Source organism: Pavona decussata, unplaced genomic scaffold, assembly GCF_977016875.1.
Source record: "Pavona decussata unplaced genomic scaffold, jaPavDecu1.1 SCAFFOLD_144, whole genome shotgun sequence".
Taxonomy (NCBI): Eukaryota; Metazoa; Cnidaria; class Anthozoa; order Scleractinia; family Agariciidae; genus Pavona; species Pavona decussata.
This window is the reverse complement of record NW_028145557.1, coordinates 252,939-263,366: the sequence shown is the minus strand read 5'-3', so window position 1 is coordinate 263,366 and position 10,428 is coordinate 252,939. Positions and strand designations below refer to the sequence as shown.

Sequence of the window (10,428 nt, the reverse complement as noted above, 5' to 3'; positions counted from 1 at the left end):
CGAACTATTCAGGTGCTAACGTCCTAGCCGCAGCTTTAAAGTTCGGAAAGAGAAAGGGAAATAAATTGTCATGATTTCACGTTCTCCATAAAAGTTTAATGAAAACCAACCTTGAATGTTGTTTTACGGAGGATGACTCAAAGGAATGAACCTCGCAAAACGCACGTGCAGAGCCAGTGTTTTGTTATCTAAATTATTGTTTTCTGAGGTTTTCGTTGCCATCGTCATCGTGGCTATTTATAGTCGCTATTGTCGGTTGCTAGACATGTGATACTTGTGTTATCGTACAAAAAAAAAAAAAGGCCAAATATATAATGGCTGCATTCCAAGTTTTTTCTCTTTGTGTTTTTATGCGTGTTGTGATTATATCAAGTCAATTAAAGAAACAGTAAGGAAGTAATAATTCGGTGGTTAACCGTTAAACCCCTTAATCCCAACTTCTCCCCATACGTTTCTTATAAAAGTACTAGGGGGAAGTTATTAAAATATCAAGAAAATACGCCTTGGGTGATCATATTCTTAATTCTCAGGGCCTCAGGGGTTGAATAAGCATTGGCATTACAAGGAAGGATTTAATGCTGATCACTGTTAGGGCTAAAAAGGGTTGAGCAAGCAGAGCTTTCGTGTTGACCACCTCTTCTTTTCCCCTGTTCAACCACAAAACCTAATCGGGTGTCAGCGATTGTAGGGCAATTGAAAAACTTTGTCATCGCACATACATGTTTGTATACGGCATTCCTCGATTTCATTGTGGTTTTGTATTTCGAGCACCATAAATTGATCTGTTTTGTTAAATCATTTCGGAAGTAAGCCGTAAATGCTATCCAATTGCTCGCAAGCCAAATAAAATAAGTTCAGTTTTGAAACTAAACTACAGAAGACAAAAATTAACCGAAACATAATAAAACAACATACTCCTTAATCCAACAATTTCATTCAAACTATCATTCTCAGCTTCATGAGCTGCCTTTTCAAAATACCTTTCACTTCACTTTCCATTCGTGGAAAGCGTATTGACTTAACTAAACTTGGTCTTTCGTCGGTATCCGTAACGCTAATTAATTTATCTTGTCATCCTGAAGTCAATTAAGGAGACTGTTTGTAATTTGTCAAACAACTTGTTGGACGAAATTAAGCCGGTAGAATGTTACCTTTGTTGCTTTGCTGTTTTAGAGTGGAAGTTTGAGCATACTTTATGGAGAAAGATTCGGAGCTGTCTTAAAATTTCAAAAATTTAAGGCGATGCTATTTAAATCCTCTTACACAATCTTCACCTTGGTCTTTAGCTTCTAAACTTCAACGTCGTTTAAACCAGTTTAATGGCTTCATAGTTAGTAAAAGTTTTACATGTTGAACGCGTTGAAATAATCCGAACAGAGTACTGAATAACCTGATTACGACTTGGTCGTCGTGCTTGCTTGAGCTCCAAGCAGCAGCGCACAGCCGTCATGGTTGATGATTGAGTGCACGTGCAAAATTGAACTTTGGTTCTGTTTACTGAGAACTTTGAGTAATTAATGCGGTGCGTCAAAGAAAATGGAAATTTACTTATTAAAAGGGAGAATATTTTTTTGAGCGTTTTCACTGTTTTGAAAGTTTGCATTTTCAAGAAAAAATGTTTTTGAGAGAGTTTTCTAGTCTTCGCGTGCTTCCTTTTTATTTGGTCGAAACTACTTGTTGCCTGACAGAAGTAGAAAGACATCGCGTCATAGCAGGTGATGGCAATTGAAAGCCACCTTAAAAACGTAGACATTCAATGCAACCTAAACTGAATATGGCCAGATATACGTAGCTGGCGGCATTGTTCGAGCGAAGGCAACGTTTTGGCGTTGGAGCCACGAGAATAATTTTTAAGCCCGGCAGTTTTCAGCCGTCTTCTCCTCATTCCTCTCTCACATGATAGCAATTGAAAGCCACCTTAAAAACGCAGGCATTCAATGCAATCCGGCCGTAGTTAGTGAGTAACCATTGATTTGCCTTTTGGCTTTAACTCACCTAGCAACGAATGTGCTTTTTACGGTTGCATAATTCAACTTTTAAAAGGAATTTCATGTTTGAATTTCGCTCCAGATCTATTATACCGTAGATGTACCTTTGTGTATCGATCTAAACCGAATATAGGCCAGATACACTTTTTTTTTTATATAAGAACCTCTAATTTGTGGGCTGAGGCTAAACGTTCTTATCATTTTTGGCAATTTGAGCCTAAAAAGTTCTTAAGATGCTCTTTGTTGTCTGTTATACTATTTCAATAAATCTGTGCGGACGTAACCAAGACACTTATTACAAGGTCAATTGGACAATTTAGACTGAATTTTTACATGCATTATTTTATCCTTATTTATAACATTTGGTCGTCATAAAATGATCTTAACTGACTCTCAGCCTGGGTAATGTTCTTATCATATTCTTAAATTTTAATTTAGTAAATCTCGGTCCTAACGTTCTTATAAAAAAGGTTCTTAACGATCGAGCTCAATATCGCTTGGGTGAGAACGCCGGAGGGATTGAACTGTTGAACGCCACTGGGTTGTTCTTGGGAATGATCCTTTAATAGTTAACTTCTGACAGATAGAAGACTAAAACTGAATGTTATCAAACAACTGTTTTTCACCATCAAAGCAACGGCCGGTGTTTTCCGGTTCACCAGCTGTTTTCTGTTTTGATTACGTAACAGGACGTTGTTTACATTAGCATCATTTATTTTAAGTAAATCCGGCCTTTCCGTAATTAAATAGAGTTGACGCCTTTGTTGTCACCGGAGCCATTTTGCTGCATCGGTTGGCGTTGGCACAAAATCAATAAACTTAACCAAATAGTAATACAGAGCAACCTTGCTCCACGGACACCCGCTTGATACGGGCACCCGGATATTACGGACAGTTTCGTTTGTCCCAACGAAAAGCTCATATATTTTCTCTAAAATTAACCCGCTTTAATACGGACACCGGTTAATACGGACAACGGACACTTTTCTGTGTCCCGAGTGACTTTCATACATCGTCAACCCCGCTTTGCGGACACTGGTTATCTACGCACTTTCTAATTTCATTTTCCCAATTTTGTGCTTATTGTAGACATTGTACCCTACTATTCAAATACTAATGACAGATTTCTACGGGTTAATGAGATTTTGTTACCAAATGATAGTATCAACACAACGTGTTTGACCCTTGTGCTGTCTACTGTGCGTTAACAAAAGTTTCACTTCCTTTGCCTTGTGCTGCAGGCATTGCTTGTGACCTTCCACTTTGCCGTCCTTTCCTTTGCTTGTTTCAAATACAATGAAGTAATTTTAATCAGAGACTGCCAGTCAGTGAGCGTAAGGTTTCTATATTTTAAACTTGTTACCGTCAAGAAATTAAACAACGTCTACTTGCCATAAAGATGTCTGCTTTAATAATTTTTTTATTGATAATACAATAATAAAAGCAAAGAAATTAAAAAGAGAAACCTCAACGCGAAAAGGCAAGCACCGGTTAATATATCCAAGATGACAAAGACAAGCCTTGCCGGGCTTGCAAATGTCAGTTGATTCTTTCAGATATGAGAAGAGTAAAGTCCAATTCTACAGCGAGGACGACGACGTCAACGAGAACGACAGAAAACACGTTTTAATTCGCAAAACACTGGCTCTGCACGTGCGTTATACACTTTGGTTCATTTCTTTGCCGTCCTCTGCAAAACAGCAACGTGAACTGACAAAATTAAAGGTTTTGTGGAGAACGTGAACCCATGATGATTAATTTACCTTTCTCTTTCTGAACTTTAAAGGCTCCCCTACGACGTTAGCCACTCCGGCAATAGTTTGGCAACATTACACAAAATGAGAGAGTATAAATCATCGCGAATGTATTTAGAAGACGCGGAGGTAACCTTTTAAGCTTCGTTTCCGTTGTTGTCGTCTCTGCTCAACGTGCACTTATTGACTTTACAGGCTATAAAGTGACCAAAAAAGCGAAAGAAACAACCGTAAGTGCTTAATATGCCTGTTTTGTTTGTTTTAATCTGTCGTGTTGTCTTAGAATTGAAGAAGGTGCTCGATAGAAAAAAAAATGCCCGAAATTGGAAAAGTTGCTTAAACTTTGTCGAGCACTCCCCTTGTGGACAGCCTTAATAGAATTAAGTATTGGTCTGCTTTCAAATGCAGAAATGGCAGTGATTGCTTGAGCTATGGGAAGGGTAAAGTCCCCGGTAGCTCTTGGATATCGGTTTCATGATTCACGATCGCTTCATGATCGGTCTAAAGCCAAAATAAAGGGTGTTTTTGTTGGGTTCCCTGTTGCTATGGTAACGAATTACGTCAAGATAATGATTGAATGTGACTGAGAAATAATGAGTGTTCCACATGATACAGTAAGTCAGGCCGTTATCTTGCAGTATCAATACTTCCAATAAAAAGGAATATTGAAAGTGTTCAAACTGGTTTGAGCCACCTGAAATCCACAGTCTCCTTTACTTTTTTGAGCATATTGCAAATAGAATTTAAGCGCTAAACTGACTGCACAAAACTTTATTGCATAGAAAATCCGAAGCACAGTGAGCCTTGGGTCGATATGGGACAACTAGAATACGGCTGAATTATTAGCAGATCTCTGAACGAAATCATTTTCTTAGGCATGGTGTCGACCGGCAATGTGCTTACGTTATGCCAAAAAAGTCTGGGAACAAACCTGAGAACAGCGTTTTCCTTCGTAGCAGAAAATGACCTTTATACGCAGCCACTGCGTCGGGAAACAACTAATAAACATCACTTGGAGTAACACATTTGTTTGCATTTTCTGACCATCTTTTGATTTTATTATGAAACCGCCCCACTGAACTTGTTTAAACTGAACGAATTATCCAGTAACATAACGGCAGAGGTTCTGAGAGAATCGTTTGTCACGGGGCCCTCATCGTACATGTAAACTACCGATGGAATGTCGGCTTTTTAGCAATGATTCCGCTTGATGGCACTTTCCTGCAAATCGCAACAAAACAGATGCCTTCAGACCAAAATGCCTTGTTTTCAGATAATACTTGGTTATTATAAATGACCTCTCAGTAAGAGAAACGTTTTCTACAAAACCGTGTTTTATCCCAACCAACATGACTGCAAAATATATTGAACGTTTCGCTGTCCCACACTGTGTTCCCGCTAAAATAGAAGATAATTTAGATTTAAGCTCTTACACTTTAGAAAGGTTCGACGATGCATGTCAATAAAATCGCCAAATTGTTACTGATTTTTGGTGACAACATAACATAACAAAACATAACATTTTATTAAGGAGGCTATAACACAAATACAAAAACATCCTGAATAAGGAAATCGTGAGGTTAACCCTGTATAAACACAATTTCCCTAAATAAAAACTTTCAAAAATATTTTAAAATTTCTGGAACAAGATAAAATTCGATGGCTACTGATTCAGTAAACATTCAAGTAAATTTTAAATCTACTCTTAAAAACAGATAATGATTCGGCATGTACAATATATCCTGGCACCCCAAGTCATTCCATTTCCTTACAATGCGAATAAATAAAGAATATTTGTAGCAATTACAAACCGCTCTTCTCATGTAAAGTTTCTAGTCGTGGTTAGCTCTTGCACGAGTACTTTTGGCAAACTCAAAGAAATCTGGGAAAGAGAGGTGATCAATACCAAAAACTATCTTATAACATTGAACCAAAAATAGAAATTCTCTTCGCTTCTCTAGTGTTTGCCATTTCAGTAGGCTACAACGATGTTCATAACTCATTTCGCTACTTTTCTGCCTTAGAGGAAGTCGCGAAGCTCTTCTTTGAACCTTTTCTAGCGCCACAATATCCTTAATCGTGCACGGGCTCCAAATAGGAGCCGCATACTCAAGTATAGGCCTGAGCAGTGACTTGTAGAGCTGCGAAAACACATCCTGGTGACAGCTCAATTTAAGCCAAAGGAAAATAAATAACTCTTGACTTTTTCGGGTTCTGACTCAAATCAGTAGCAACCACTTTCTTTTAGGATTTCAATGTCTTTGCTTGGGTAATTGTGGCACACTTTTACGTCCTAGAAACAAACTTTTTCAGCTAGCTGGGCGAACCGGATATATATTTTTTAGTTCCACTCGACATATGAAGACAGTATAGCTTGAAGGCGCTGCTTGGTAGTTTACAAACGATCTTTGGACTCTCATATTCCCCAGTCAGTTTCTGACTCAAATCACTACCAAACCACTTTCTTTTAGGATTTCAATGCCTTTGCTAAGGTTGTGGCACACTTTCACATCCAAGAACCAAACATTTTCAGCAAGCAGACCGAAAAATAATTTTTTTTAGTTCCATACGAAGACAGCATAGCTTGGAGGTGCTGCTTGGTAGTTTACAAACGATCTTTGGACTCTCATATTCCAGCCCCAATCAGTTTCTGACTTAAGTCACTACCAACCACCTTCTTTTAGGATTTCAATGCCTTTGCTAAGGTTTTGGCACACTTTTACGTCCTAGAAGCTTGGAGGCGCTGTTTGGTAGTTAATAAACGATCTTTGGACTCTCATATTCCTCAGTTAGGTTCTGACTCAAATCACTACCAAGTACTTTCTTTTAGGATTTCAATGTCTCCTCCTAGGTTGCTGCACACGTTTACATCCAAGAACTAAAAATCTTCATCAAGCAGGCCGAAAGAAAAAATTTTTGAGTTCCATATGAAGACAGCATAGCTAGCTTGAAGGCGCTACTTGGTAGTTTACAAACGATCTTTGGACTCTCATGTTCCCCAGTCAGTTTCTGACTCAAATCACTACCAACCACTTTCTTTTAGGATTTCAATGCCTTTGCTAAGGTTGTAGCACACTTTTACGCCTTAGAAGAAACATTTATCAACAAGCAAGGCGAAAGATAAATTTGTTTGAGCTTCATATGAAGACAGCTTAGCCTGGGGGCACTGCTTGGTAGTTTACAAACGATCTTTGGACTCTAGTTTTCCTCAGTCAAGCGCGATGAATTTAAACTTTCGCTCTTAGGCCTGTGTATTTGTAATAACCTCTCCGATATCTTATCTTTGCGGCGCTTTGATTGTCTAATTGAAGAGAGCACCCCGCGCGCAGAGTGGAGAAGGGAGCTCTTGAACTCTTCCTATAAAGACGGTCCAAGTATTCAAACTGACATCTTTATGACTAAGTGGATCGAAATTATTTTCATCACTATAAACAAAAGCTTTGCGAGACGGCTTTCGACGGTAAAACTGTTATTTCCCCTTCTATACTGGTAATAGTTATCATTACAGCTTCCCCCGTGATGTAAAGAGCGTCATTATTTTCATTTGCATGCTAGTGGTTATAGTTGATACGACATGTCTTGAGTGCTGTTATGTTGTAGCATTATTTCAATGGAGTTGTAGAAAAGCTCATTAAGGTAATGGGCTCAGGAAATAAGGGTAGTTGAAAGCAGGTCAACTGTAGTTTTGTACAAGCAAGGAAAATGTAAAGTGCCAGGCATTGATTTGTTAAAGGACCTGATTTGTACATTTTTGTGCGGAATCACAATTCTTGTAGAAGTCAATATATCCTAGGAAGCAAACTGCAGTTTGTTGTCTTTGTTTTAGCTTCATGGCTTGTGTTTAGAATGGGTACAATTTGGAGAATGGGGAGCAGAGTGTTAATAGTAAATTGATGAAGTTACAAGTTGTTTCTAAATATGTTTATTATGGTATGGTATTGCAAGTACAATATTGACAATATTAATATATTCACTGTTATTTAATTTAAAAAATCATTAAAAATATTCTACAGCCAACAAAATGGGGCTACTATTTAACTGAATTTACAACAAAACATTTCGTTAGAAGAGGTATAAGCGCAGCTTAAGTTTCTACCTGAGAAAACAACACTTGATCACACATTAAACTTCTTACATTTTGACTAAGGAATAAGATTTGCTGATAAGCCCTACATCTGATTGTGTTGGTTTAGCAAGACTTTACTGTTTGTAGATTAAGTCTATAATTCCTCTCAAGTGGTTTGTGTCTGACAAATCGCTTCCAGTCATAAACTTGTAGCTGATGATGTGTTAGAAGAGCTTAGCACTGATAACAAGTTTCTAGTGTTTTGCAGCGTGATTGAGGAGGTTAAAGTGGTAACTTTGGCACAAGAATTTGTGTTGTTTGTATCCAGCTTTGCATAAGGATTTAGCGTTTTATTGTTGCTTAGCGTAGCATTTAGTTTTAAAGGGAATACGCCGCTTCACAGGACTACTCTGGGACCTTAAGTCGCCTTAAATACCCTCGGCAGGGCGGGAGGAGGGGGGAAGTCTCATATAAAGAATTGATGGGATGATTGTCGTACCTTTAGGTTGATATTTGTGAATTAATACCCCTTAGGGTGTTAAAATCTAAAATTACTTCCATCAGGTACATTGTGGTACCTTTTAGGGTAAAATGAGCAAATGACAGGCAGCAAATGTCAATCAACTGATTTGGTACCTCTTAAATAAAGTGATAAAAATATTTGTTCAGATCACTCCCACAAAAGAGAATTCTGATGCCCTTTAGGGCTTGTTTTCAAAATTTTCTATTTTATACCTGTCACTTTTATATGGTAGCCCCCCTTCCTACCCCCTGCCAGTCTTTAAAAAATCGCTTAGATAAGAAGAAGCTCAAATTTCTCCTAATAAACTTCCCTATTTCAATAAAAACAAACATGAATTTGTTTTCCATAATAGTGCATTCATTGGATTACTAATCTCTGTCAGTGACTCAACTGATCAGCTGGGGTTGGAGGACCCTTTCTAAAAGTAAAAGACCTGGTTTTTACACATTTTAACACAAACCCTAAATTAATGGTACAGGAATATTCTTTCGCTGGCATGGCTCCAATTCTCTTGCACTCCAAGAAGCCCTCTTGGCAGTTTACTGTATTGATGTGATTAACCGCCCTTTTCGGACAAGCACCCACTTCGAATAAGCGTCGACTCTGAAAGCCAAAACAGTGAAAGAGAACCTGCCCTCAAATAAGAGCCCACCCCTCCCCCTCCCAACAAAATACATTTCTGTACCAAGTATCCCAGTGTGAAGTAAAAGAAGTGTCAGTTGTGTTCTAAAATTGGTTTCAAATACGATAGTCAAAGAACTTTTATATTGTTTGTGTTAGATTTTGCAACTTTTTGGCTTGTTGAAGCGATATAAACTTGTTATCACTTATCTTGTTAAAAAATGTCCTGGCTTGCTGAAAATGTTGGGAGAATAATAAGCGTCCACCCTTATGGTCTCAAAATTAAGTAAGTGCCCAGGGCGGTTAACCGAATAAATACGGTATTAACACATGCCTTTTGAAGCAGGTATGAATTAAGCAATGGATTAAAACTGTTCTGAGGCTTAAGTCATGTGCAATTGGTGAGGCATGGAAAGGAAAACATGAACAGATTTGTAGAAACGTTTTCCCACGTGAACTTTTTATTGGAATATTTTGGATTAGACAAACGAATAAAATGAGCTTTCTTTTTTAATAGGAAGATAATAATTTTTTCTGACTAGGTCGCTTATAAAAATCAAGAGTCATATATAAGCTTAAGTGCACACTGTATAAGGGTTAAATTTATCCACTAGCAGTCACTTACCGATTGGAAAACTTATCAGGTGCCATCGAACAGTACATAAATGTAAGAAAGGATAACTACTGGATATTGACGTGCCAAATCCCATTTGTGATAAGTGTCTATTTCACAAGAACGATGTGACTAAGCATTTGTAAACAAACGGAAGAGCTGAAATGTGCCAGGCGTCCCCAGCTGAAGCTCGTCCTGATTTCATACATACACTTAATTCAGTTTCTTGCTGCAATTCTTCATTGCCAAAATGTTTCCTGTAATAGACCTTTAAGTAGAAATGCAATTTTACGGACATCTTTTTCACTGCGACTGGAAATAATTCCAAAACCTCTTAAAATAAATCCAGGAATTCGCGACGTCGGAATTCGCAAGTTGCCTATGTTTGAAAGTAGCGTGGGCACTGGGAACAAATACAGATGAACAAATGCATGCTGGGACGATCGTCTTCAAAATGGCGGCACGAACGCATGCTTACATTCAGGTTTGTTTTAATATGTGTACATTTTTGTAAATTTGTTATGCGTATTCTTGTTCTGTTATATTGTCATCAACTTTTAAACAGGTAAAACGCTACCGAAGGAGGCGTGTCAACATTTTTATAGCTGGATTTCTGGTTTAAAGCCGGTGTGACTGATTTGGCAACGACGGTCATCAAAGCAAGTGGAATTTGGCATGGAGGAATTCAGCCATTGACATAAGTGTTATATTAATAGTGAATGTAACAAAATGCTGTTGTTGATCAAATTATTTGATATAAGCTTGCAAAGATTAATGGGTATTAAATACATCATTGTGATTGCGTGAGTGATTTTTGATACTCTTTTACATATTTATTACTGATCAATCATCTTCTTAGATGA

At 37.9% G+C, this 10,428-nt stretch overlaps 2 long non-coding RNA genes across 4 annotated transcripts in view; both read left to right on the top strand.

Annotated features, from left to right (window-relative positions):
- LOC146466392 (uncharacterized) overlaps positions 1 to 10,428 on the top strand; it is a 52,778-nt gene that overhangs the window by 33,421 nt on the left and 8,929 nt on the right. The window lies entirely within an intron of this gene.
- Positions 1,376 to 10,364, top strand: LOC146466393 (uncharacterized). The gene is made up of 2 exons (XR_014868027.1): positions 1,376 to 10,049; positions 10,131 to 10,364. It is a non-coding gene; the product is annotated as an uncharacterized LOC146466393 (long non-coding RNA).